This window comes from Oncorhynchus clarkii, chromosome 5 (genome assembly GCF_045791955.1).
Source record: "Oncorhynchus clarkii lewisi isolate Uvic-CL-2024 chromosome 5, UVic_Ocla_1.0, whole genome shotgun sequence".
NCBI classification, from domain to species: Eukaryota; Metazoa; Chordata; class Actinopteri; order Salmoniformes; family Salmonidae; genus Oncorhynchus; species Oncorhynchus clarkii.
In genome coordinates this window covers 4,645,907-4,672,985 of record NC_092151.1, presented here as the reverse complement: position 1 = coordinate 4,672,985, position 27,079 = coordinate 4,645,907, and positions in this window count along the sequence as shown.

The following is a 27,079-nucleotide window of genomic DNA, read 5'->3' as shown; positions in this document are numbered from 1 at the left end:
AGGGGAGGGGTGTCAGAGGAGAGGATGGACCTCAGCCTGTATATTATGTAGGGGAGGGGTGTCAGAGGAGAGGATGGACCTCAGCCTGTATATTATGTAGGGGAGAGGAGAGGAGGGACCTCAGCCTGTATATTATGTAGGGGAGAGGAGAGGAGGGACCTCAGCCTGTATATTATGTAGGGGAGGGGTGTCAGAGGAGAGGATGGACCTCAGCCTGTATATTATGTAGGGGAGAGGAGAGGATGGACCTCAGACTGTATATTATGTAGGGGAGAGGAGAGGAGGGACCTCAGACTGTATATTATGTAGGAGAGGGGTGTCAGAGGAGAGGATGGACCTCAGCCTGTATATTATGTAGGGGAGGGGTGTCAGAGGAGAGGATGGACCTCAGCCTGTATATTATGTAGGAGAGAGGAGAGGATGGACCTCAGACTGTATATTATGTAGGGGAGAGGAGAGGATGGACCTCAGCCTGTATATTATGTAGGGGAGGGGTGTCAGAGGAGAGGATGGACCTCAGCCTGTATATTATGTAGGGGAGGGGTGTCAGAGGAGAGGATGGACCTCAGCCTGTATATTATGTAGGGGAGGGGTGTCAGAGGAGAGGATGGACCTCAGCCTGTATATTATGTAGGGGAGGGGTGTCAGAGGAGAGGATGGACCTCAGCCTGTATATTATGTAGGGGAGAGGAGAGGAGGGACCTCAGCCTGTATATTATGTAGGGGGGAGGAGAGGAGGGACCTCAGCCTGTATATTATGTAGGGGAGAGGAGAGGATGGACCTCAGACTGTATATTATGTAGGGGAGAGGAGAGGATGGACCTCAGCCTGTATATTATGTAGGGGAGGGGTGTCAGAGGAGAGGATGGACCTCAGCCTGTATATTATGTAGGGGAGGGGTGTCAGAGGAGAGGATGGACCTCAGCCTGTATATTATGTAGGGGAGAGGAGAGGAGGGACCTCAGCCTGTATATTATGTAGGGGAGGGGTGTCAGAGGAGAGGATGGACCTCAGCCTGTATATTATGTAGGGGAGAGGAGAGGATGGACCTCAGACTGTCTATTATGTAGGGGAGAGGAGAGGAGGGACCTCAGCCTGTATATTATGTAGGGGAGGGGTGTCAGAGGAGAGGATGGACCTCAGCCTGTATATTATGTAGGGGAGGGGTGTCAGAGGAGAGGATGGACCTCAGCCTGTATATTATGTAGGAGAGAGGAGAGGATGGACCTCAGACTGTATATTATGTAGGGGAGAGGAGAGGATGGACCTCAGCCTATATATTATGTAGGGGAGGGGTGTCAGAGGAGAGGATGGACCTCAGCCTGTATATTATGTAGGGGAGGGGTGTCAGAGGAGAGGATGGACCTCAGCCTGTATATTATGTAGGAGAGAGGAGAGGATGGACCTCAGACTGTATATTATGTAGGGGAGGGGTGTCAGAGGAGAGGATGGACCTCAGCCTGTATATTATGTAGGGGAGAGGAGAGGATGGACCTCAGACTGTATATTATGTAGGGGAGAGGAGAGGAGGGACCTCAGCCTGTATATTATGTAGGGGAGGGGTGTCAGAGGAGAGGATGGACCTCAGCCTGTATATTATTTAGGAGAGAGGAGAGGATGGACCTCAGACTGTATATTATGTAGGGGAGAGGAGAGGATGGACCTCAGACTGTATAGTATGTAGGGGAGAGGAGAGGAGGGACCTCAGCCTGTATATTATGTAGGGGAAGGGTGTCAGAGGAGAGGATGGACCTCAGCCTGTATATTATGTAGGGGAAGGGTGTCAGAGGAGAGGATGGACCTCAGCCTGTATATTATGTAGGAGAGAGGAGAGGATGGACCTCAGACTGTATATTATGTAGGGGAGGGGTGTCAGAGGAGAGGATGGACCTCAGACTGTATATTATGTAGGGGAGTGGTGTCAGAGGAGAGGATGGACCTCAGCCTGTATATTATGTAGGGGAGAGGAGAGGAGGGACCTCAGCCTGTATATTATGTAGGGGAGGGGTGTCAGAGGAGAGGATGGACCTCAGCCTGTATATTATGTAGGGGAGGGGTGTCAGAGGAGAGGATGGACCTCAGCCTGTATATTATTTAGGAGAGAGGAGAGGATGGACCTCAGACTGTATATTATGTAGGGGAGAGGAGAGGATGGACCTCAGACTGTATAGTATGTAGGGGAGAGGAGAGGAGGGACCTCAGCCTGTATATTATGTAGGGGAAGGGTGTCAGAGGAGAGGATGGACCTCAGCCTGTATATTATGTAGGGGAAGGGTGTCAGAGGAGAGGATGGACCTCAGCCTGTATATTATGTAGGAGAGAGGAGAGGATGGACCTCAGACTGTATATTATGTAGGGGAGGGGTGTCAGAGGAGAGGATGGACCTCAGACTGTATATTATGTAGGGGAGTGGTGTCAGAGGAGAGGATGGACCTCAGCCTGTATATTATGTAGGGGAGAGGAGAGGAGGGACCTCAGCCTGTATATTATGTAGGGGAGAGGAGAGGAGGGACCTCAGCCTGTATATTATGTAGGGGAGGGGTGTCAGAGGAGAGGATGGACCTCAGCCTGTATATTATGTAGGGGAGAGGAGAGGATGGACCTCAGACTGTATATTATGTAGGGGAGAGGAGAGGAGGGACCTCAGCCTGTATATTATGTAGGGGAGGGGTGTCAGAGGAGAGGATGGACCTCAGCCTGTATATTATGTAGGAGAGAGGAGAGGATGGACCTCAGACTGTATATTATGTAGGGGAGAGGAGAGGATGGACCTCAGACTGTATATTATGTAGGGGAGAGGAGAGGAGGGACCTCAGCCTTTATATTATGTAGGGGAAGGGTGTCAGAGGAGAGGATGTACCTCAGCCTGTATATTATGTAGGGGAAGGGTGTCAGACGAGAGGATGGACCTCAGCCTGTATATTATGTAGGAGAGAGGAGAGGATGGACCTCAGACTGTATATTATGTAGGGGAGGGGTGTCAGAGGAGAGGATGGACCTCAGCCTGTATATTATGTAGGGGAGGGGTGTCAGAGGAGAGGATGGACCTCAGCCTGTATATTATGTAGGGGAGGGGTGTCAGAGGAGAGGATGGACCTCAGACTGTATATTATGTAGGGGAGGGGTGTCAGAGGAGAGGATGGACCTCAGACTGTATATTATGTAGGAGAGAGGTGTCAGAGGAGAGGATGGACCTCAGCCTGTATATTATGTAGGGGAGGGGTGTCAGAGGAGAGGATGGACCTCAGCCTGTATATTATGTAGGGGAGGGGTGTCAGAGGAGAGGATGGACCTCAGCCTGTATATTATGTAGGGGAGGGGTGTCAGAGGAGAGGATGGACCTCAGCCTGTATATTATGTAGGGGAGAGGAGAGGAGGGACCTCAGCCTGTATATTATGTAGGGGAGAGGAGAGGAGGGACCTCAGCCTGTATATTATGTAGGGGAGGGGTGTCAGAGGAGAGGATGGACCTCAGCCTGTATATTATGTAGGGGAGAGGAGAGGATGGACCTCAGACTGTATATTATGTAGGGGAGAGGAGAGGAGGGACCTCAGACTGTATATTATGTAGGAGAGGGGTGTCAGAGGAGAGGATGGACCTCAGCCTGTATATTATGTAGGGGAGGGGTGTCAGAGGAGAGGATGGACCTCAGCCTGTATATTATGTAGGAGAGAGGAGAGGATGGACCTCAGACTGTATATTATGTAGGGGAGAGGAGAGGATGGACCTCAGCCTGTATATTATGTAGGGGAGGGGTGTCAGAGGAGAGGATGGACCTCAGCCTGTATATTATGTAGGGGAGGGGTGTCAGAGGAGAGGATGGACCTCAGCCTGTATATTATGTAGGGGAGGGGTGTCAGAGGAGAGGATGGACCTCAGCCTGTATATTATGTAGGGGAGGGGTGTCAGAGGAGAGGATGGACCTCAGCCTGTATATTATGTAGGGGAGAGGAGAGGAGGGACCTCAGCCTGTATATTATGTAGGGGGGAGGAGAGGAGGGACCTCAGCCTGTATATTATGTAGGGGAGAGGAGAGGATGGACCTCAGACTGTATATTATGTAGGGGAGAGGAGAGGATGGACCTCAGCCTGTATATTATGTAGGGGAGGGGTGTCAGAGGAGAGGATGGACCTCAGCCTGTATATTATGTAGGGGAGGGGTGTCAGAGGAGAGGATGGACCTCAGCCTGTATATTATGTAGGGGAGAGGAGAGGAGGGACCTCAGCCTGTATATTATGTAGGGGAGGGGTGTCAGAGGAGAGGATGGACCTCAGCCTGTATATTATGTAGGGGAGAGGAGAGGATGGACCTCAGACTGTCTATTATGTAGGGGAGAGGAGAGGAGGGACCTCAGCCTGTATATTATGTAGGGGAGGGGTGTCAGAGGAGAGGATGGACCTCAGCCTGTATATTATGTAGGGGAGGGGTGTCAGAGGAGAGGATGGACCTCAGCCTGTATATTATGTAGGAGAGAGGAGAGGATGGACCTCAGACTGTATATTATGTAGGGGAGAGGAGAGGATGGACCTCAGCCTATATATTATGTAGGGGAGGGGTGTCAGAGGAGAGGATGGACCTCAGCCTGTATATTATATAGGGGAGGGGTGTCAGAGGAGAGGATGGACCTCAGCCTGTATATTATGTAGGAGAGAGGAGAGGATGGACCTCAGACTGTATATTATGTAGGGGAGGGGTGTCAGAGGAGAGGATGGACCTCAGCCTGTATATTATGTAGGGGAGAGGAGAGGATGGACCTCAGACTGTATATTATGTAGGGGAGAGGAGAGGAGGGACCTCAGCCTGTATATTATGTAGGGGAGGGGTGTCAGAGGAGAGGATGGACCTCAGCCTGTATATTATTTAGGAGAGAGGAGAGGATGGACCTCAGACTGTATATTATGTAGGGGAGAGGAGAGGATGGACCTCAGACTGTATAGTATGTAGGGGAGAGGAGAGGAGGGACCTCAGCCTGTATATTATGTAGGGGAAGGGTGTCAGAGGAGAGGATGGACCTCAGCCTGTATATTATGTAGGGGAAGGGTGTCAGAGGAGAGGATGGACCTCAGCCTGTATATTATGTAGGAGAGAGGAGAGGATGGACCTCAGACTGTATATTATGTAGGGGAGGGGTGTCAGAGGAGAGGATGGACCTCAGACTGTATATTATGTAGGGGAGTGGTGTCAGAGGAGAGGATGGACCTCAGCCTGTATATTATGTAGGGGAGAGGAGAGGAGGGACCTCAGCCTGTATATTATGTAGGGGAGGGGTGTCAGAGGAGAGGATGGACCTCAGCCTGTATATTATGTAGGGGAGGGGTGTCAGAGGAGAGGATGGACCTCAGCCTGTATATTATTTAGGAGAGAGGAGAGGATGGACCTCAGACTGTATATTATGTAGGGGAGAGGAGAGGATGGACCTCAGACTGTATAGTATGTAGGGGAGACGAGAGGAGGGACCTCAGCCTGTATATTATGTAGGGGAAGGGTGTCAGAGGAGAGGATGGACCTCAGCCTGTATATTATGTAGGGGAAGGGTGTCAGAGGAGAGGATGGACCTCAGCCTGTATATTATGTAGGAGAGAGGAGAGGATGGACCTCAGACTGTATATTATGTAGGGGAGGGGTGTCAGAGGAGAGGATGGACCTCAGACTGTATATTATGTAGGGGAGTGGTGTCAGAGGAGAGGATGGACCTCAGCCTGTATATTATGTAGGGGAGAGGAGAGGAGGGACCTCAGCCTGTATATTATGTAGGGGAGAGGAGAGGAGGGACCTCAGCCTGTATATTATGTAGGGGAGGGGTGTCAGAGGAGAGGATGGACCTCAGCCTGTATATTATGTAGGGGAGAGGAGAGGATGGACCTCAGACTGTATATTATGTAGGGGAGAGGAGAGGAGGGACCTCAGCCTGTATATTATGTAGGGGAGGGGTGTCAGAGGAGAGGATGGACCTCAGCCTGTATATTATGTAGGAGAGAGGAGAGGATGGACCTCAGACTGTATATTATGTAGGGGAGAGGAGAGGATGGACCTCAGACTGTATATTATGTAGGGGAGAGGAGAGGAGGGACCTCAGCCTTTATATTATGTAGGGGAAGGGTGTCAGAGGAGAGGATGTACCTCAGCCTGTATATTATGTAGGGGAAGGGTGTCAGACGAGAGGATGGACCTCAGCCTGTATATTATGTAGGAGAGAGGAGAGGATGGACCTCAGACTGTATATTATGTAGGGGAGGGGTGTCAGAGGAGAGGATGGACCTCAGCCTGTATATTATGTAGGGGAGGGGTGTCAGAGGAGAGGATGGACCTCAGCCTGTATATTATGTAGGGGAGGGGTGTCAGAGGAGAGGATGGACCTCAGACTGTATATTATGTAGGGGAGGGGTGTCAGAGGAGAGGATGGACCTCAGACTGTATATTATGTAGGAGAGAGGTGTCAGAGGAGAGGATGGACCTCAGCCTGTATATTATGTAGGGGAGGGGTGTCAGAGGAGAGGATGGACCTCAGCCTGTATATTATGTAGGAGAGAGGAGAGGATGGACCTCAGACTGTATATTATGTAGGGGAGAGGAGAGGATGGACCTCAGACTGTATATTATGTAGGGGAGAGGAGAGGAGGGACCTCAGCCTTTATATTATGTAGGGGAAGGGTGTCAGAGGAGAGGATGTACCTCAGCCTGTATATTATGTAGGGGAAGGGTGTCAGACGAGAGGATGGACCTCAGCCTGTATATTATGTAGGAGAGAGGAGAGGATGGACCTCAGACTGTATATTATGTAGGGGAGGGGTGTCAGAGGAGAGGATGGACCTCAGCCTGTATATTATGTAGGGGAGGGGTGTCAGAGGAGAGGATGGACCTCAGCCTGTATATTATGTAGAGGAGGGGTGTCAGAGGAGAGGATGGACCTCAGACTGTATATTATGTAGGGGAGGGGTGTCAGAGGAGAGGATGGACCTCAGACTGTATATTATGTAGGAGAGAGGTGTCAGAGGAGAGGATGGACCTCAGACTGTATATTATGTAGGGGAGAGGAGAGGATGGACCTCAGACTGTATATTATGTAGGGGAGAGGAGAGGATGGACCTCAGACTGTATATTATGTAGGAGAGAGGTGTCAGAGGAGAGGACGGACCTCAGCCTGTATATTATGTAGGGGAGAGGATGGACCTCAGACTGTATATTATGTAGGGGAGGGGAGAGGATGGACCTCAGACTGTATATTATGTAGGGGAGAGGAGAGGATGGACCTCAGCCTGTATATTATGTAGGAGAGAGGAGAGGATGGACCTCAGCCTGTATATTATGTAGGGGAGAGGAGAGGATGGACCTCAGACTGTATATTATGTAGGGGAGGGGTTTCATAGGAGAGGATGGACCTCAGCCTGTATATTATGTAGGTGAGGGGTGTCAGAGGAGAGGATGGACCTCAGACTGTATATTATGTAGGAGAGAGAAGAGGATGGACCTCAGCCTGTATATTATGTAGGGGAGAGGAGAGGATGGACCTCAGCCGGTATATTATGTAGGGGAGAGGTGTCAGAGGAGAGGATGGACCTCAGCCTGTATATTATGTAGGAGAGGGGTGTCAGAGGAGAGGATGGACCTCAGCCTGTATATTATGTAGGGGAGGGGTGTCAGAGGAGAGGATGGACCTCAGACTGTATATTATGTAGGAGAGAGGAGAGGATGGACCTCAGCCTGTATATTATGTAGGAGAGGGGTGTCAGAGGAGAGGATGGACCTCAGCCTGTATATTATGTAGGAGAGGGGTGTCAGAGGAGAGGATGGACCTCAGTCTGTACAGAGGGGCAAAAAAGTATTTAGTCAGCCACCAATTGTGCAAGTTCTCCTACTTAAAAAGATGAGAGAGGCCTGTAATTTTCATCATAGGTACACTTCAACTATGACAGACAAAGATTTTTAATGCATTTATTTGCAAATTATGGTGGAAAATAAGTATTTGGTCAATAATAAAAGTTTATCTCAAAACTTTGTTATATACCCTTTGTTGGCAATGACAGAGGTCAAACGTTTTCTGTAAGTCTTCACAAGGTTTTCACACACTGTTGCTAGTATTTTGGCCCATTCCTCCATGCAGATCTCCTCTAGAGCAGTGATGTTTTGGGGCTGTTGCTGGGCAACACAGACTTTCAACTCCCTCCAAAGATTTTCTATGGGGTTGAGATCTGGAGACTGGCTAGGCCACTCCAGGATCTTGAAATGCTTCTTACGAAGTCACTCCTTTGTTGCCCGGGCGGTGTGTTTGGGATCATTGTCATGCTGAAAGACCCAGCCACGTTTCATCTTCAATGCCCTTGCTGATGGAAGGAGGTTGTCACTCAAAATCTCACGGAACATGGCCCAATTCATTCTTTCCTTTACACGGATCAGTCGTCCTGGTCCCTTTGCAGAAAAACAGCCCCAAAGCATGATGTTTCCACCCCTATGCTTCACAGTAGGTATTGTGTTATTTGGATGCAACTCAGCATTCTTTGTCCTCCAAACACGACGAGTTAAGTTTTTACCAAAAAGTTATATTTTGGTTTCATCTGACCATATGACATTCTCCCAATCTTCTTCTGGATCATCCAAATGCTCTCTAGCAAACTTCAGATGGGCCTGGACATGTACTGGCTTAAGCAGGGGACACGTCTGGCACTGCAGGATTTGAGTCCCTGGCAGCATAGTGTGTTACTGATGGTAGGCTTTGTTACTTTGGTCCCAGCTCTCTGCAGGTCATTCACTAGGCCCCCCCGTGTGGTTCTGGGATTTTTGCTCACCGTTCTTGTGATCATTTTGACCCCACGGGGTGAGATCTTGCGTGGCGCCCCAGATCGAGGGAGATTATCAGTGGTCTTGTATGTCTTCCATTTCCTAATAATTGCTCCCACAGTTGATTTCTTCAAACCAAGCTGCTTACCTATTGCAGATTCAGTCTTCCCAGCCTGGTGCATGTCTACAATTGTGTTTCTGGTGTCCTTTGACAGCTCTTTGGTCTTGGCCATAGTGGAGTTTGGAGTGTGACTGTTTGAGGTTGTGGACAGGTGTCTTTTATACTGATAACAAGTTCAAACAGGTGCCATTAATACAGGTAATGAGTGGAGGACAGATGAGCCTCTTAAAGAAGAAGGTGACCAAATACTTATTTTCCACCATAATTTACAAATAAATATATTACAAATCTTACAATGTGATTTTCTGGATTTTTTTCCCTCATTTTGTCTGTCATAGTTGAAGTGTACCTATGATGAAAAATACAGGCCTCTCTCATCTTTTTAAGTGGGAAAACTTGCACAATTGGTGGCTGACTAAATACTTTTTTGCCCCACTGTAGATGTTTTGTTGTTGCTAGGAGTTATGGTCTCATTGTGACATGTAGATGTTTTGTTGTTGCTAGGGGTTATGGTCTCATTGTGACATGTAGATGTTTTGTTGTTGCTAGGGGTTATGGTCTCATTGTGACATGTTGATGTTTTGTTGTTGCTAGGGGTTATGGTCTCATTGTGACATGTTGATGTTTTGTTGTTGCTAGGGGTTATGGTCTCATTGTGACATGTAGATGTTTTGTTGTTGCTAGGGGTTATGGTCTCATTGTGACATGTAGATGTTTTGTTGTTGCTAGGGGTTATGGTCTCATTGTGACATGTTGATGTTTTGTTGTTGCTAGGGGTTATGGTCTCATTGTGACATGTAGATGTGTTGTTGTTGCTAGGGGTTATGGTCTCATTGTGACATGTTGATGTTTTGTTGTTGCTAGGGGTTATGGTCTCATTGTGACATGTTGATGTTTTGTTGTTGCTAGGGGTTATGGTCTCATTGTGACATGTAGATGTGTTGTTGTTGCTAGGAGTTATGGTCTCATTGTGACATGTTGATGTTTTGTTGTTGCTAGGGGTTATGGTCTCATTGTGACATGTAGATGTGTTGTTGTTGCTAGAGGTTATGGTCTCATTGTGACATGTAGATGTGTTGTTGCTAGGAGTTATGGTCTCATTGTGACATGTTGATGTTTTGTTGTTGCTAGGGGTTATGGTCTCATTGTGACATGTTGATGTTTTGTTGTTGCTAGGAGTTATGGTCTCATTGTGACATGTAGATGTGTTGTTGTTGCTAGGAGTTATGGTCTCATTGTGACATGTAGATGTGTTGTTGTTGCTAGGAGTTATGGTCTCATTGTGACATGATGTTTTGTTGTTGCTAGGAGTTATGGTCTCATTGTGACATGTAGATGTGTTGTTGTTGCTAGGAGTTATGGTCTCATTGTGACATGATGTTTTGTTGTTGCTAGGAGTTATGGTCTCATTGTGACATTATGTTTTGTTGTTGCTAGGAGTTATGGTCTCATTGTGACATGTAGATGTGTTGTTGTTGCTAGGAGTTATGGTCTCATTGTGACATGATGTTTTGTTGTTGCTAGGGGTTATGGTCTCATTGTGACATGTTGATGTTTTGTTGTTGCTAGGGGTTATGGTCTCATTGTGACATGTTGATGTTTTGTTGTTGCTAGGGGTTATGGTCTCATTGTGACATGTTGATGTTTTGTTGTTGCTAGGGGTTATGGTCTCATTGTGACATGTAGATGTTTTGTTGTTGCTAGGGGTTATGGTCTCATTGTGACATGTAGATGTTTTGTTGTTGCTAGGGGTTATGGTCTCATTGTGACATGTTGATGTTTTGTTGTTGCTAGGGGTTATGGTCCTATGATGTACCTATGATGAAAAATACAGGCCTCTCTCATCTTTTTAAGTGGGAGAACTTGCACAATTGGTGGCTGACTAAATACTTTTTTGCCCCACTGTAGATGTTTTGTTGTTGCTAGGAGTTATGGTCTCATTGTGACATGTAGATGTTTTGTTGTTGCTAGGGGTTATGGTCTCATTGTGACATGTAGATGTTTTGTTGTTGCTAGGGGTTATGGTCTCATTGTGACATGTTGATGTTTTGTTGTTGCTAGGGGTTATGGTCTCATTGTGACATGTTGATGTTTTGTTGTTGCTAGGGGTTATGGTCTCATTGTGACATGTAGATGTTTTGTTGTTGCTAGGGGTTATGGTCTCATTGTGACATGTAGATGTTTTGTTGTTGCTAGGGGTTATGGTCTCATTGTGACATGTTGATGTTTTGTTGTTGCTAGGGGTTATGGTCTCATTGTGACATGTAGATGTGTTGTTGTTGCTAGGGGTTATGGTCTCATTGTGACATGTTGATGTTTTGTTGTTGCTAGGGGTTATGGTCTCATTGTGACATGTTGATGTTTTGTTGTTGCTAGGGGTTATGGTCTCATTGTGACATGTAGATGTGTTGTTGTTGCTAGGAGTTATGGTCTCATTGTGACATGTTGATGTTTTGTTGTTGCTAGGGGTTATGGTCTCATTGTGACATGTAGATGTGTTGTTGTTGCTAGAGGTTATGGTCTCATTGTGACATGTAGATGTGTTGTTGCTAGGAGTTATGGTCTCATTGTGACATGTTGATGTTTTGTTGTTGCTAGGGGTTATGGTCTCATTGTGACATGTTGATGTTTTGTTGTTGCTAGGAGTTATGGTCTCATTGTGACATGTAGATGTGTTGTTGTTGCTAGGAGTTATGGTCTCATTGTGACATGATGTTTTGTTGTTGCTAGGAGTTATGGTCTCATTGTGACATGTAGATGTGTTGTTGTTGCTAGGAGTTATGGTCTCATTGTGACATGATGTTTTGTTGTTGCTAGGAGTTATGGTCTCATTGTGACATTATGTTTTGTTGTTGCTAGGAGTTATGGTCTCATTGTGACATGTAGATGTGTTGTTGTTGCTAGGAGTTATGGTCTCATTGTGACATGATGTTTTGTTGTTGCTAGGGGTTATGGTCTCATTGTGACATGTAGATGTGTTGTTGTTGCTAGGGGTTAAAAACCACTGTCATGTACCTGTTCGTTAGAGTCTCATCTTTCCATGGAGACCAAACGTTTCGGATGCTACAGATCCAATTTTTGGGATGTCTCATGGTCTGTCAAACATTGTTGTAGCTCGTCCACCTTCCACCTGATTCTCAATCCACCTTCCACCTGAGTCTGAATCCACCTTCCACCTGCGTCTCAATCTACCTTCCACCTGCGTGTCAATCTACCTTCCACCTGCGTGTCAATCCACTTTCCACCTGAGTCTCAATCCACCTTCCACCTGAGTCTCAATCCACCTTCCACATGAGTCTCAATCCACCTTCCACCTGAGTCTCAATCCACCTTCCACCTGAGTCTCAATCCACCTTCCACCTGCGTCTCAATCCACCTTCCACCTGAGTCTCAATCCACCTTCCACCTGCGTGTCAATCCAACTTCCACCTGAGTCTCAATCCACCTTCCACCTGCGTGTCAATCCACCTTCCACCTGAGTCTCAATCCACCTTCCACCTGCGTCTCAATCCACCTTCCACCTGAGTCTCAATCCACCTTCCACCTGAGTCTGAATCCACCTTCCACCTGAGTCTGAATCCACCTTCCACCTGAGTCTCAATCTACCTTCCACCTGAGTCTCAATCCACCTTCCACCTGAGTCTCAATCCACCTTCCACCTGCGTGTCAATCCACCTTCCACCTGAGTCTCAATCCACCTTCCACCTGAGTCTCAATCCACCTTCCACCTGAGTCTCAATCCACCTTCCAGCTGAGTCTCAATCCACCTTCCACCTGCGTCTCAATCCACCTTCCACCTGCGTCTCAATCCACCTTCCACCTGCGTCTCAATCCACCTTCCACCTGCGTCTCAATCCACCTTCCACCTGCGTCTCAATCCACCTTCCACCTGCGTCTCAATCCACCTTCCACCTGAGTCTCAATCCACCTTCCACCTGCGTCTCAATCCACCTTCCACCTGCGTGTCAATCCACCTTCCACCTGAGTCTCAATCCACCTTCCACCTGAGTCTCAATCCACCTTCCACCTGCGTGTCAACCCACCTTCCACCTGAGTCTCAATCCACCTTCCACCTGAGTCTCAATCCACCTTCCACCTGAGTCTCAATCCACCTTCCACCTGAGTCTCAATCCACCTTCCACCTGCGTGTCAATCCACCTTCCACCTGAGTCTCAATCCACCTTCCACCCGAGTCTCAATTTACCTTCCACCTGCGTGTCAATCCACCTTCCACCTGAGTCTCAATCCACCTTCCACCTGAGTCTCAATCCACCTTCCACCTGAGTCTCAATCTACCTTCCACCTGAGTCTCAATCCACCTTCCACCTGAGTCTCAATCTACCTTCCACCTGAGTCTCAATCCACCTTCCACCTGAGTCTCAATCCCCCTTCCACCTGAGTCTCAATCCACCTTCCACCTGAGTCTGAATCCACCTTCCACCTGAGTCTCAATCCACCTTCCACCTGAGTCTCAATCCACCTTCCACCTGAGTCACCATCCCCCTTCCACCTGAGTCTCAATCCATCTTCCACCTGAGTCTCAATCCACCTTCCACCTGAGTCTCAATCCACCTTCCACCTGAGTCTCAATCCACCTTCCACCTGAGTCTCAATCCACCTTCCACCTGAGTCTCAATCTACCTTCCACCTGCGTGTCAATCCCATAAAAGATCTGAAATATTTTGCTTAAACAGACAGATTTTGATGGGGATTTTTGATGCTAATTAGATTTCCACTGGCCATGGGAATTGACTAGAGGGTTTTAAGGATGTTATTGTCATTATTATCTTACCATACCTTAGTTTTCCTGGACCTTGGGACTGGGCTTATAATATGATATTTTTGTCTGAGCGTGTCTAGTTCTAGACAGACCATTCAACGATTTACAAATATGGAGAAAAATATATATTTTTTGTCCTACAGTAGTCTACCCATCCATGTCACAGTTGTGATAAGTATAACAGACAGTCAGAGTGCTGTGGAGGGAGACTGTTGCCTCCAGCCACTAGGGATGATTCATGCTTCACTCAGGCGAATGGAACGCTGTGCAGCAACGCCTACACTATGGGCTGCGTCCCAAACGGTTCCCTATTAACCTTGATAGACCCATACCCAGGTGCACAGCCTGGTGTTTTATAAACAGCGTTGGTATTGGATTGGAACCGGTGCACAGCCTGGCGTTTTATAAACAGCGTTGGTATTGGATTGGAACCGGTGCTACGGCCTGGTGTTTTATAAACAGGGTTGGTATTGGATTGGAACCGGTGCATAGCCTGGTGTTTTATAAACAGCGTTGGTATTGGATTGGAACCGGTGCTACGTCCTGGTGTTTTATAAACAGCGTTGGTATTGGATTGGAACCGGTGCACAGCCTGGTGTTTTATAAACAGCGTTGGTATTGGATTGGAACCGGTGCACAGCCTGGTGTTTTATAAACAGCGTTGGTATTGGATTGGAACCGGTGCATAGCCTGGTGTTTTATAAACAGCATTGGTATTGGATTGGAATCGGTGCATAGCCTGGCGTTTTATAAATAGCGTTGGTATTGGATTGGAACCGGTGCTACGGCCTGGTGTTTTATAAACAGCGTTGGTATTGGATTGGAACCGGTGCATAGCCTGGTGTTTTATAAACAGCGTTGGTATTGGATTGGAACCGGTGCACAGCCTGGCGTTTTATAAACAGCGTTGGTATTGGATTGGAACCGGTGCTACGTCCTGGTGTTTTATAAACAGCGTTGGTATTGGATTGGAACCGGTGCTACGGCCTGGTGTTTTATAAACAGCGTTGGTATTGGATTGGAACCGGTGCATAGCCTGGTGTTTTATAAACAGAGTTGGTATTGGATTGGAACCGGTGCACAGCCTGGTGTTTTATAAACAGCGTTGGTATTGGATTGGAACCGGTGCATAGCTTGCGTTTTATAAACAGCATAGGTATTGGATTGGAACCGGTGCACAGCCTGGTGTTTTATAAACAGCATTGGTATTGGATTGGAACCGGTGCATAGCCTGGCGTTTTATAAACAGCGTTGGTATTGGATTGGAACCGGTGCTACGGCCTGGTGTTTTATAAACAGCGTTGGTATTGGATTGGAACCGGTGAATAGAATGGTGTTTTATAAACAGCGTTGGTATTGGATTGGAACCGGTGCATAGCTTGCGTTTTATAAACAGCATTGGTATTGGATTGGAACCGGTGCACAGCCTGGTGTTTTATAAACAGCATTGGTATTGGATTGGAACCGGTGCATAGCCTGGCGTTTTATAAACAGCGTTGGTATTGGATTGGAACCGGTGCTACGGCCTGGTGTTTTATAAACAGCGTTGGTATTGGATTGGAACCGGTGCACAGCCTGGTGTTTTATAAACAGCGTTGGTATTGGATTGGAACCGGTGCTACGGCCTGGTGTTTTATAAACAGCGTTGGTATTGGATTGGAACCGGTGCTACGGCCTGGTGTTTTATAAACAGCGTTGGTATTGGATTGGAACCGGTGCTACGGCCTTGTGTTTTATAAACAGCGTTGGTATTGGATTGGAACCGGTGCTACGGCCTGGTGTTTTATAAACAGCATTGGTATTGGATTGGAACCGGTGCACAGCCTGGCGTTTTATAAACAACGTTGGTATTGGATTGGAACCGGTGAATAGCCTGGTGTTTTATAAACAGCGTTGGTATTGGATTGGAACCGGTGCATAGCCTGGTGTTTTATAAACAGCGTTGGTATTGGATTGGAACCGGTGCTACGGCCTGGTGTTTTATAAACAGCGTTTGTATTGGATTGGAACCGGTGCATAGCCTGGTGTTTTATAAACAGCGTTGGTATTGGATTGGAACCGGTGCACAGCCTGGCGTTTTATAAACAGCGTTGGTATTGGATTGGAACCGGTGCTACGTCCTGGTGTTTTATAAACAGCGTTGGTATTGGATTGGAACCGGTGCTACGGCCTGGTGTTTTATAAACAGCGTTGGTATTGGATTGGAACCGGTGCATAGCCTGGTGTTTTATAAACAGAGTTGGTATTGGATTGGAACCGGTGCACAGCCTGGTGTTTTATAAACAGCGTTGGTATTGGATTGGAACCGGTGCATAGCTTGCGTTTTATAAACAGCATTGGTATTGGATTGGAACCGGTGCACAGCCTGGTGTTTTATAAACAGCATTGGTATTGGATTGGAACCGGTGCATAGCCTGGCGTTTTATAAACAGCGTTGGTATTGGATTGGAACCGGTGCTACGGCCTGGTGTTTTATAAACAGCGTTGGTATTGGATTGGAACCGGTGAATAGCCTGGTGTTTTATAAACAGCGTTGGTATTGGATTGGAACCGGTGCATAGCTTGCGTTTTATAAACAGCATTGGTATTGGATTGGAACCGGTGCACAGCCTGGTGTTTTATAAACAGCATTGGTATTGGATTGGAACCGGTGCATAGCCTGGCGTTTTATAAACAGCGTTGGTATTGGATTGGAACCGGTGCTACGGCCTGGTGTTTTATAAACAGCGTTGGTATTGGATTGGAACCGGTGCACAGCCTGGTGTTTTATAAACAGCGTTGGTATTGGATTGGAACCGGTGCTACGGCCTGGTGTTTTATAAACAGCGTTGGTATTGGATTGGAACCGGTGCTACGGCCTGGTGTTTTATAAACAGCGTTGGTATTGGATTGGAACCGGTGCTACGGCCTGGTGTTTTATAAACAGCGTTGGTATTGGATTGGAACCGGTGCTACGGCCTGGTGTTTCATAAACAGCATTGGTATTGGATTGGAACCGGTGCACAGCCTGGCGTTTTATAAACAACGTTGGTATTGGATTGGAACCGGTGAATAGCCTGGTGTTTTATAAACAGCGTTGGTATTGGATTGGAACCGGTGCATAGCCTGGTGTTTTATAAACAGCATTGGTATTGGATTGGAACCGGTGCATAGCCTGGTGTTTTATAAACAGCGTTGGTATTGGATTGGAACCGGTGCTACGTCCTGGTGTTTTATAAACAGCGTTGGTATTGGATTGGAACCGGTGCATAGCCTGGCGTTTATAAACAGCGTTGGTATTGGATTGGAACCGGTGCACAGCCTGCAGTTTTATAAACAACGTTGGTATTGGATTGGAACCGGTGCTACGGCCTGGTGTTTTATAAATAGCGTTGGTATTGGATTGGAACCGGTGCATAGCCTGGTGTTTTATAAACAGCGTTGTTATTGGATTGGGACCGGTGCACAGCCTTGTGTTTTATAAACAGCGTTGGTATTGGATTGGAACCGGTGCACAGCCTGGCGTTTTATAAACAGCGTTGGTATTGGATTGGAACCGGTGCTACGTCCTGGTGTTTTATAAACAGCGTTGGTATTGGATTGGAACCGGTGCATAGCCTGGTGTTTTATAAACAGCGTTGGTTTTGGATTGGAACCGGTGCACAGCCTGCAGTTTTATAAACAACGTTGGTATTGGATTGGAACCGGTGCTACGGCCTGGTGTTTTATAAATAGCGTTGGTATTGGATTGGAACCGGTGCATAGCCTGGTGTTTTATAAACAGCGTTGGTATTGGATTGGAACCGGTGCACAGCCTGGTGTTTTATAAACAGCGTTGGTATTGGATTGGGACCGGTGCACAGCCTGGTGTTTTATAAACAGTGTTGGTTTTGGATTGGAACCGGTGCACAGCCTGGCGTTTTATAAACAGCGTTGGTATTGGATTGGAACCGGTGCTACGTCCTGGTGTTTTATAAACAGCGTTGGTATTGGATTGGAACTGGTGCATAGCCTGGTGTTTTATAAACAGCGTTGGTATTGGATTGGAACCGGTGCACAGCCTGGTGTTTTATAAACAGCGTTGGTATTGGATTGGAACGGGTGCTACGGCCTGGTGTTTTATAAACAGCGTTGGTATTGGATTGGAACCGGTGCCACGTCCTGGTGTTTTATAAACAGCGTTGGTATTGGATTGGAACCGGTGCATAGCCTGGTGTTTTATAAACAGCGTTGGTATTGGATTGGAACCGGTGAATAGCCTGGTGTTTTATAAACAGCGTTGGTATTGGATTGGAACCGGTGCATAGCCTGGTGTTTTTCTAAACAGCGTTGGTATTGAATTGGAACCGGTGCATAGCCTGGTGTTTTATAAACAGCGTTGGTATTGGATTGGAACCGGTGCATAGCCTGGTGTTTTATAAACAGCGTTGGTATTGGATTGGAACCGGTGCTACAGCCTGGTGTTTTATAAACAGCATTGGTATTGGATTGGAACCGGTGCATAGCCTGGTGTTTTATAAACAGCGTTGGTATTGGATTGGAACCGGTGCTACGGCCTGGCGTTTTATAAACAGCGTTGGTATTGGATTGGAACCGGTGCTACGGCCTGGTGTTTTATAAACAGCGTTGGTATTGGATTGGAACCGGTGCACAGCCTGGTGTTTTATAAACAGCGTTGGTATTGGATTGGAACCGGTGCATAGCCTGGTGTTTTATAAACAGCGTTGGTATTGGATTGGAACAGGTGCACAGCCTGGTGTTTTATAAACAGCGTTGGTATTGGATTGGAACCGGTGCTACGGCCTGGTGTTTTATAAACAGCGTTGGTATTGGATTGGAACAGGTGCACAGCCTGGTGTTTTATAAACAGCGTTGGTATTGGAACCGGTGAATAGCCTGGTGTTTTATAAACAGCGTTGGTATTGGATTGGAACCGGTGCATAGCCTGGTGTTTTATAAACAGCGTTGGTATTGAATTGGAACCGGTGCGTAGCCTGGTGTTTTATAAACAGCGTTGGTATTGGATTGGAACCGGTGCATAGCCTGGTGTTTTATAAACAGCGTTGGTATTGGATTGGAACCGGTGCTACGGCCTGGTGTTTTATAAACAGCGTTGGTATTGGATTGGAACCGGTGCTACAGCCTGGTGTTTTATAAACAGCATTGGTATTGGATTGGAACCGGTGCATAGCCTGGTGTTTTATAAACAGCGTTGGTATTGGATTGGAACCGGTGCTACGGCCTGGCGTTTTATAAACAGCGTTGGTATTGGATTGGAACCGGTGCTACGGCCTGGTGTTTTATAAACAGCGTTGGTATTGGATTGGAACCGGTGCACAGCCTGGTGTTTTATAAACAGCGTTGGTATTGGATTGGAACCGGTGCATAGCCTGGAGTTTTATAAACAGCGTTGGTATTGGATTGGAACCGGTGCATAGCCTGGTGTTTTATAAACAGCGTTGGTATTGGATTGGAACCGGTGCTACGGCCTGGTGTTTTATAAACAGCGTTGGTATTGGATTGGAACCGATGCTACAGCCTGGTGTTTTATAAACAGCATTGGTATTGGATTGGAACCGGTGCATAGCCTGGTGTTTTATAAACAGCGTTGGTATTGGATTGGAACCGGTGCTACGGCCTGGCGTTTTATAAACAGCGTTGGTATTGGATTGGAACCGGTGCTACGGCCTGGTGTTTTATAAACAGCGTTGGTATTGGATTGGAACCGGTGCACAGCCTGGTGTTTTATAAACAGCGTTGGTATTGGATTGGAACCGGTGCATAGCCTGGTGTTTTATAAACAGCGTTGGTATTGGATTGGAACAGGTGCACAGCCTGGTGTTTTATAAACAGCGTTGGTATTGGATTGGAACCGGTGCTACGGCCTGGTGTTTTATAAACAGCGTTGGTATTGGATTGGAACAGGTGCACAGCCTGGTGTTTTATAAACAGCGTTGGTATTGGATTGGAACCGGTGCACAGCCTGGTGTTTTATAAACAGCTTTGGTATTGGATTGGAACCGGTGCACAGCCTGGTGTTTTATAAACAGCGTTGGTATTGAATTGGAACCGGTGAATAGCCTGGTGTTTTATAAACAGCATTGGTATTGGATTGGAACCGGTGCACAGCCTGGTGTTTTATAAACAGCATTGGTATTGGATTGGAACCGGTGAATAGCATGGTGTTTTATAAACAGCATTGGTATTGGATTGGAACCGGTGCATAGCCTGGTGTTTTATAAACAGCGTTGGTATTGGATTGGAACCGGTGCGACGGCCTGGTGTTTTATAAACAGCGTTGGTATTGGATTGGAACCGGTGCTACGGCCTGGTGTTTTATAAACAGCGTTGGTATTGGATTGGAACCGGTGCATAGAATGGTGTTTTATAAACAGCGTTGGTATTGGATTGGAACCGGTGCATAGCCTGGTGTTTTATAAACAGCATTGGTATTGGATTGGAACCGGTGCTACGGCCTGGTGTTTTATAAACAGCGTTGGTATTGGATTGGAACCGGTGCATAGCCTGGTGTTTTATAAACAGCATTTGTATTGGATTGGAACCGGTGCATAGCCTGGTGTTTTATAAACAGCGTTGGTATTGGATTGGAACCGGTGCACAGCCTGGCGTTTTATAAACAGCGTTGGTATTGGATTGGAACCGGTGCTACGGCCTGGTGTTTTATAAACAGCGTTGGTGTTGGATTTGAACCGGTGCTACGGCCTGGTGTTTTATAAACAGCGTTGGTATTGGATTGGAACCGGTGCTACGGCCTGGTGTTTTATAAACAGCGTTGGTATTGGATTGGAACCGGTGCTACGGCCTGGTGTTTTATAAACAGCGTTGGTATTGGATTGGAACCGGTGCACAGCCTGGCGTTTTATAAACAGCGTTGGTATTGGATTGGAACCGGTGCATAGCCTGGTGTTTTATAAACAGCGTTGGTATTGGATTGGAACCGGTGCACAGCCTGGTGTTTTATAAACAGCGTTGGTATTGGATTGGAACCGGTGCACAGCCTGGTGTTTTATAAACAGCATTGGTATTGGATTGGAACCGGTGCTACGGCCTGGTGTTTTATAAACAGCGTTGGTATTGGATTGGAACCGGTGCACAGCCTGGTGTTTTATAAACAGCATTGGTATTGGATTGGAACCGGTGCTACGGCCTGGTGTTTTATAAACAGCGTTGGTATTGGATTGGAACCGGTGCTACGGCCTGGTGTTTTATAAACAGCGTTGGTATTGGATTGGAACAGGTGCACAGCCTGGTGTTTTATAAACAGCATTGGTATTGGATTGGAACCGGTGCTACGGCCTGGTGTTTTATAAACAGCGTTGGTATTGGATTGGAACCGGTGCATAGCCTGGTGTTTTATAAACAGCGTTGGTATTGGATTGGAACAGGTGCACAGCCTGGTGTTTTATAAACAGCGTTGGTATTGGATTGGAACCGGTGCTACGGCCTGGTGTTTTATAAACAGCGTTGGTATTGGATTGGAACCGGTGCTACGGCCTGGTGTTTATAAACAGAGTTGGTATTGGATTGGAACCGGTGCTACGGCCTGGTGTTTTATAAACAGCGTTGGTATTGGATTGGAACCGGTGCTACGGCCTGGTGTTTATAAACAGAGTTGGTATTGGTTTGGAACCGGTGCTACGGCCTGGTGTTTTATAAACAGCGTTGGTATTGGATTGGAACCGGTGCTACGGCCTGGTGTTTTATAAACAGCGTTGGTATTGGATTGAAACCGGTGCTACGGCCTGGTGTTTTATAAACAGCGTTGGTATTGGATTGGAACCGGTGCACAGCCTGGTGTTTTATAAACAGCGTTGGTATTGGATTGGAACCGGTGCACAGCCTGGTGTTTTATAAACAGCGTTGGTATTGGATTGGAACCTTTGCTACGTCCTGGTGTTTTATAAACAGCGTTGGTATTGGATTGGAACCGGTGCTACGTCCTGGTGTTTTATAAACAGCGTTGGTATTGGATTGGAACCGGTGCCACGGCCTGGTGTTTATAAACAGCGTTGGTATTGGATTGGAACCGGTGCATAGCCTGGTGTTTTATAAACAGCATTGGTATTGGATTGGAACCGGTGCTACGGCCTGGTGTTTTATAAACAGCGTTGGTATTGGATTGGAACCGGTGAATAGCCTGGTGTTTTATAAACAGCGTTGGTATTGGATTGGAACCGGTGCACAGCCTGGCGTTTTATAAACAGCGTTGGTATTGGATTGGAACCGGTGCTACGGCCTGGTGTTTTATAAACAGCGTTGGTATTGTATTGGAACCGGTGCTACGGCCTGGTGTTTTATAAACAGCGTTGGTATTGGATTGGAACCGGTGCTACGGCCTGGTGTTTTATAAACAGCGTTGGTATTGGATTGGAACCGGTGCACAGCCTGGTGTTTTATAAACAGCATTGGTATTGGATTGGAACCGGTGCACAGCCTGGTGTTTTATAAACAGCATTGGTATTGGATTGGAACCGGTGCACAGCCTGGTGTTTTATAAACAGCGTTGGTATTGGATTGGAACCGGTGCACAGCCTGGTGTTTTATAAACAGCGTTGGTATTGGATTGGAACCGGTGCATAGCCTGGTGTTTTATAAACAGCGTTGGTATTGGATTGGAACCGGTGAATAGCCTGGTGTTTTATAAACAGCGTTGGTATTGGAATGGAACCGGTGCATAGCCTGGTGTTTTATAAACAGCGTTGGTATTGGATTGGAACCGGTGCACAGCCTGTTGTTTTATAAACAGCGTTGGTATTGGATTGGAACCGGTGCATAGCCTGGTGTTTTATAAACAGCGTTGGTATTGGATTGGAACCGGTGCACAGCCTGGTGTTTTATAAACAGCGTTGGTATTGGATTGGAACCGGTGCTACAGCCTGGTGTTTTATAAACAGCGTTGGTATTGGATTGTAACCGGTGCTACGGCCTGGTGTTTATAAACAGCGTTGGTATTGGATTGGAACCGGTGCTACGGCCTGGTGATTTATAAACAGCGTTGGTATAGGATTGGAACCGGTGCATAGCCTGGTGTTTTATAAACAGCGTTGGTATTGGATTGGAACCGGTGCATAGCCTGGTGTTTTATAAACAGCGTTGGTATTGGATTGGAACCGGTGCATAGCCTGGTGTTTTATAAACAGCGTTGGTATTGGATTGGAACCGGTGAATAGCCTGGTGTTTTATAAACAGCGTTGGTATTGGAATGGAACCGGTGCATAGCCTGGTGTTTTATAAACAGCGTTGGTATTGGATTGGAACAGGTGCACAGCCTGGTGTTTTATAAACAGCATTGGTATTGGATTGGAACCGGTGCTACGGCCTGGTGTTTTATGAACAGCGTTGGTATTGGATTGGAACCGGTGCATAGCCTGGTGTTTTATAAACAGCGTTGGTATTGGATTGGAACCGGTGCTACAGCCTGGTGTTTTATAAACAGCGTTGGTATTGGATTGTAACCGGTGCTACGGCCTGGTGTTTATAAACAGCGTTGGTATTGGATTGGAACCGGTGCTACGGCCTGGTGATTTATAAACAGCGTTGGTATAGGATTGGAACCGGTGCATAGCCTGGTGTTTTATAAACAGCGTTGGTATTGGATTGGAACCGGTGCATAGCCTGGTGTTTTATAAACAGCATTGGTATTGGATTGGAACCGGTGAATAGCCTGGTGTTTTATAAACAGCGTTGGTATTGGATTGGAACCGGTGAATAGCTTGGTGTTTTATAAACAGCGTTGGTATTGGATTGGAACCGGTGCATAGCCTGGTGTTTTATAAACAGCATTGGTATTGGATTGGAACCGGTGCACAGCCTGGTGTTTTATAAACAGCGTTGGTATTGGATTGGAACCGGTGAATAGCTTGGTGTTTTATAAACAGCGTTGGTATTGGATTGGAACCGGTGCACAGCCTGGCGTTTTATAAACAGCGTTGGTATTGGATTGGAACCGGTGCTACGGCCTGGTGTTTTATAAACAGCGTTGGTATTGGATTGGAACCGGTGCTACGGCCTGGTGTTTTATAAACAGCGTTGGAATTGGATTGGAACCGGTGCTACGGCCTGGTGTTTTATAAACAGCGTTGGTATTGGATTGGAACCGGTGCACAGCCTGGTGTTTTATAAACAGCATTGGTATTGGATTGGAACCGGTGCACAGCCTGGTGTTTTATAAACAGCGTTGGTATTGGATTGGAACCGGTGCACAGCCTGGTGTTTTATAAACAGTGTTGGTATTGGATTGGAACCGGTGAATAGCCTGGTGTTTTATAAACAGCGTTGGTATTGGATTGGAACCGGTGCATAGCCTGGTGTTTTATAAACAGCGTTGGTATTGGATTGGAACCGGTGCACAGCCTGTTGTTTTATAAACAGCGTTGGTATTGGATTGGAACCGGTGCATAGCCTGGTGTTTTATAAACAGCGTTGGTATTGGATTGGAACCGGTGCATAGCCTGGTGTTTTATAAACAGCGTTGGTATTGGATTGGAACCGGTGCACAGCCTGGTGTTTTATAAACAGCGTTGGTATTGGATTGGAACCGGTGCTACGGCCTGGTGTTTTATAAACAGCGTTGGTATTGGATTGGAACAGGTGCACAGCCTGGTGTTTTATAAACAGCGTTGGTATTGGATTGGAACCGGTGCTACGGCCTGGTGTTTTATAAACAGCGTTGGTATTGGATTGGAACCGGTGCTACGGCCTGGTGTTTATAAACAGAGTTGGTATTGGATTGGAACCGGTGCTACGGCCTGGTGTTTTATAAACAGCGTTGGTATTGGATTGGAACCGGTGCTACGGCCTGGTGTTTATAAACAGAGTTGGTATTGGATTGGAACCGGTGCTACGGCCTGGTGTTTTATAAACAGCGTTGGTATTGGATTGGAACCGGTGCTACGGCCTGGTGTTTTATAAACAGCGTTGGTATTGGATTGGAACCGGTGCTACGGCCTAGTGTTTTATAAACAGCGTTGGTATTGGATTGGAACCGGTGCACAGCCTGGTGTTTTATAAACAGCGTTGGTATTGGATTGGAACCGGTGCTACGGCCTGGTGTTTTATAAACAGAGTTGGTATTGGATTGGAACCGGTGCTACGGCCTGGTGTTTTATAAACAGCGTTGGTATTGGATTGGAACCGGTGCACAGCCTGGTGTTTTATAAACAGCGTTGGTATTGGATTGGAACCGGTGCTACGGCCTGGTGTTTTATAAACAGCGTTGGTATTGGATTGGAACCGGTGCACAGCCTGGTGTTTTATAAACAGCGTTGGTATTGGATTGGAACCGGTGCACAGCCTGGTGTTTTATAAACAGTGTTGGTATTGGATTGGAACCGGTGCACAGCCTGGTGTTTTATAAACAGCGTTGGTATTGGATTGGAACCGGTGCTACGGCCTGGTGTTTTATAAACAGCGTTGGTATTGGATTGGAACCGGTGCACAGCCTGGTGTTTTATAAACAGCGTTGGTATTGGATTGGAACCGGTGCTACGTCCTGGTGTTTTATAAACAGCGTTGGTATTGGATTGGAACCGGTGCTACGTCCTGGTGTTTTATAAACAGCATTGGTATTGGATTGGAACCGGTGCTACGGCCTGGTGTTTTATAAACAGCGTTGGTATTGGATTGTAACCGGTGCACAGCCTGGTGTTTTATAAACAGCGTTGGTATTGGATTGGAACCGGTGCACAGCCTGGTGTTTTATAAACAGCGTTGGTATTGGATTGGAACCGGTGCTACAGCCTGGCGTTTTATAAACAGCGTTGGTATTGGATTGTAACCGGTGCTACGGCCTGGTGTTTATAAACAGCGTTGGTATTGGATTGGAACCGGTGCTACGGCCTGGTGTTTTATAAACAGCGTTGGTATTGGATTGGAACCGGTGCTACGGCCTGGTGTTTTATAAACAGCGTTGGTATTGGATTGGAACCGGTGCACAGCCTGGTGTTTTATAAACAGCGTTGGTATTGGATTGGAACCGGTGCACAGCCTGGTGTTTTATAAACAGTGTTGGTATTGGATTGGAACCGGTGCACAGCCTGGTGTTTTATAAACAGCGTTGGTATTGGATTGGAACCGGTGCTACGGCCTGGTGTTTTATAAACAGCGTTGGTATTGGATTGGAACCGGTGCACAGCCTGGTGTTTTATAAACAGCGTTGGTATTGGATTGGAACCGGTGCTACGTCCTGGTGTTTTATAAACAGCGTTGGTATTGGATTGGAACCGGTGCTACGTCCTGGTGTTTTATAAACAGCATTGGTATTGGATTGGAACCGGTGCTACGGCCTGGTGTTTTATAAACAGCGTTGGTATTGGATTGTAACCGGTGCACAGCCTGGTGTTTTATAAACAGCGTTGGTATTGGATTGGAACCGGTGCACAGCCTGGTGTTTTATAAACAGCGTTGGTATTGGATTGGAACCGGTGCTACAGCCTGGCGTTTTATAAACAGCGTTGGTATTGGATTGTAACCGGTGCTACGGCCTGGTGTTTATAAACAGCGTTGGTATTGGATTGGAACCGGTGCTACGGCCTGGTGTTTTATAAACAGCGTTGGTATTGGATTGGAACCGGTGCTACGGCCTGGTGTTTTATAAACAGTGTTGGTATTGGATTGGAACCGGTGCTACGGCCTGGTGTTTTATAAACAGCGTTGGTATTGGATTGGAACCGGTGAATAGCCTGGTGTTTTATAAACAGCGTTGGTATTGGATTGGAACCGGTGCACAGCCTGGCATTTTATAAACAGCGTTGGTATTGGATTGGAACCGGTGCACAGCCTGGTGTTTTATAAACAGCGTTGGTATTGGATTGGAACCGGTGCTACGTCCTGGTGTTTTATAAACAGCGTTGGTATTGGATTGGAACCGGTGCTACGTCCTGGTGTTTTATAAACAGCGTTGGTATTGGATTGGAACCGGTGCCACGGCCTGGTGTTTTATAAACAGCGTTGGTATTGGATTGGAACCGGTGCTACGGCCTGGTGTTTTATAAACAGCGTTGGTATTGGATTGGAACCGGTGCTACGGCCTGGTGTTTTATAAACAGCGTTGGTATTGGATTGGAACCGGTGCACAGCCTGGTGTTTTATAAACAGCATTGGTATTGGATTGGAACCGGTGCACAGCCTGGTGTTTTATAAACAGCGTTGGTATTGGATTGGAACCGGTGCACAGCCTGGTGTTTTATAAACAGCGTTGGTATTGGATTGGAACCGGTGCATAGCCTGGTGTTTTATAAACAGCGTTGGTATTGGATTGGAACCGGTGAATAGCCTGGTGTTTTATAAACAGCGTTGGTATTGGATTGGAACCGGTGCATAGCCTGATGTTTTATAAACAGCGTTGGTATTGGATTGGAACCGGTGCACAGCCTGTTGTTTTATAAACAGCGTTGGTATTGG